The 2,279-nt window shown below is 41.7% G+C and overlaps 1 protein-coding gene across 1 annotated transcript in view; it reads left to right on the top strand.

Moving 5' to 3' along the window:
* Window positions 1-2,279, top strand: part of EEA1 (early endosome antigen 1) — a 197,923-nt gene that overhangs the window by 73,503 nt on the left and 122,141 nt on the right. The window lies entirely within an intron of this gene.

Below are 2,279 nucleotides of genomic sequence, written 5' to 3'. Positions count from 1 at the left end.
ACTCCACGGCACGTAACCACCACCACCATATAATAAATATTAGGGAAAAATGAAGGCCCACGTATACATTTCCATACAGTCATAAATAGTGTCTTATAGTGGATATGTACTTTTTTGTAAGTCATGCAATTTCATAGAACCACATGGGAGAGAGGGAGGGGTGGGAACACACAAAAGTACAAAACAGAGAAATGAACATTTCACAAACAATCAATTTTAAGAGTCAACAAAAGTATCAGGGTTCTAGTATCTAATTTTATTTTAGCATACAGAGGATTAAAGACTTTACTTCCAAGTGTACCTTCTTGAAGCCCTTCTTGGGTCCTGTAGGTAGAAGTAACCACTATCTTTATGTCTCTTTTGGTTTCTATTATAGAACTGTTGTTAAGTGCCATTGAGTCAGTTCTGACTCATAGCGACCCTGTATAGGGTTTACAAGGAGCATCTGGTGAGCTTGAACCGCCAATCTGTGGTTCAAAGCGAGCAATTGTACAGTGCCACACCGGGACTCCATTGTAGAAATAATAACGGTTTATTGCACTTCATCACTTACATGTGCACATCCCTGTTAGACCGAACACCTTGAGAGTCTTGTACAGGCAATAACTGTTGAATAATGAATGGATTCTGTACATATGAATGACAGGAATATATAGAGGAGTAATTTCTCTATCCTTTATGCTTTTCTTTGATGGCAGTTTCTTCTCTTTGCAGCTGTTAACCCTGTTTCACAGATGAAGCTGACTGCTTTTACCTGCTGGCCCTCCCCATCCTACCAGTCTGTCCGATTTTCTTGTACTTTGCTGATACACTTGTTCTGGAGTGGAAGTGACCTTCCCTGTTATTAGAACTAAATCTGTTTCCTATTTCCTTTAGGTTAGAATCCATTTGAGGATTTTTAATCAACTCCTGTTTCCATTCAAGTTCTAATATTGTCTGCCATGACAGTCATGGCAAAGTACAAGGAACATTTCTTTTTCTGCTGTTCCACAACCTAACAGTGAAAGATATGCCCCTGACATCCAGAATACTAATCTCAGGTGTGCTTTTTCATGGAGTTTCTCACAGACTCATCAGGGGCTAAAATGATCTACTGCTCACCTTTCTTTGTTGTACTGACACTTAGCTTCTAGGTGAGGAGAACAGAATGTGACAAGGTGCTCATGCCAGATTCAAGGACCTGAAAGCAGCCAGTGTTGCTCTTGCTGAGTGAATGAGGGGCATGGTGACAAGGAGGCAATAGGCAAGGACTAGATTGTGCAGGCTTTTAAGCCTTTGCTAATGGGTTTAGATTTTCTTGTAACTGGAATAGGAAGTCATTGTTGCTTATTGTTGGCAAGCTAATGGGGACACATTTTGCTATTGGCACTTGGCAGTGAATTATATCATAAGAAAAGGGTTTTTGCGTTTGTAAACAATTCAGTGAGCTTTTTAAGAGTTTAATACACTTGACACTATACATAAAATCTAAAATAATGTTGTGTTTTTTTTTTTTAAGGGTTTAAGAACTCTAGAATAATGATTTATCGTCACTGGTTTAGTGCAGTGGATAGCTTTTACATGGCCTTTCTAGCCATGATCTTGTAACTCCACTGAATAACTTGTTCAAGGGATTGGGCAGCTTGCTAATAATTCAAAGAAAGTGTATAGAACCCCAGCAAGAGTATTGGTCTTTTCCCCCTTTTTTCTAGGCTTAAAATGAGGCATCCTAGAGGTGGAAAGGTCGGTTGGGACTCACTACCTCCATGTGGAGTTGGGATTGGAGCAAGTGATGTTGTCTGAGCTCTCTGTGCTGATAACCTCCAAGATACAGAAGAAGAGGGAGAGCTGCACAGTGTAATGAGAAGAGGTAGCAGAGAACTGGCAGCCTCAGAAACAGGAGACAGCACAAAAGGGTGTAGTGGGCTTCCTGGCACACAAAGCAAGACAGTCATAGTGGGTGTTCTGACCTGTGCAAAAAAGTGAAAGCGCTCAGTGCCTTTGGAAAGATTGCTTGCTGGTGGAGTGGGGTGCTTTTGGGCATTTGTCAGTGGACCTAAAGAGCTTTGTAACATTGTGCAAGCAGGGCAGAGGCCAGGCCAAGAGACTGAGGGCCAGGGAGAGATTTGCCTGTGGGCACTGCTGAGAAGAAGCCATCCTAATCAAAGGCTGTCCTGAATCCTAAGTTGGTTCTGATCCTGAGTGGTAACCTGTTACTTCCCTAATAAACCTCATCATCATGGGTATTATCAGTGAATTCTGTATGGCCATTGCAGTGAAGTACTGAACCCAGCAGAGAT

Source organism: Chrysochloris asiatica, unplaced genomic scaffold (assembly GCF_000296735.1).
Source record: "Chrysochloris asiatica unplaced genomic scaffold, ChrAsi1.0 scaffold00149, whole genome shotgun sequence".
NCBI classification, from domain to species: domain Eukaryota; kingdom Metazoa; phylum Chordata; class Mammalia; order Afrosoricida; family Chrysochloridae; genus Chrysochloris; species Chrysochloris asiatica.
The sequence above is the reverse complement of the archived record's forward strand: the minus strand, read 5'-3'. Positions and strand labels throughout refer to the sequence as shown.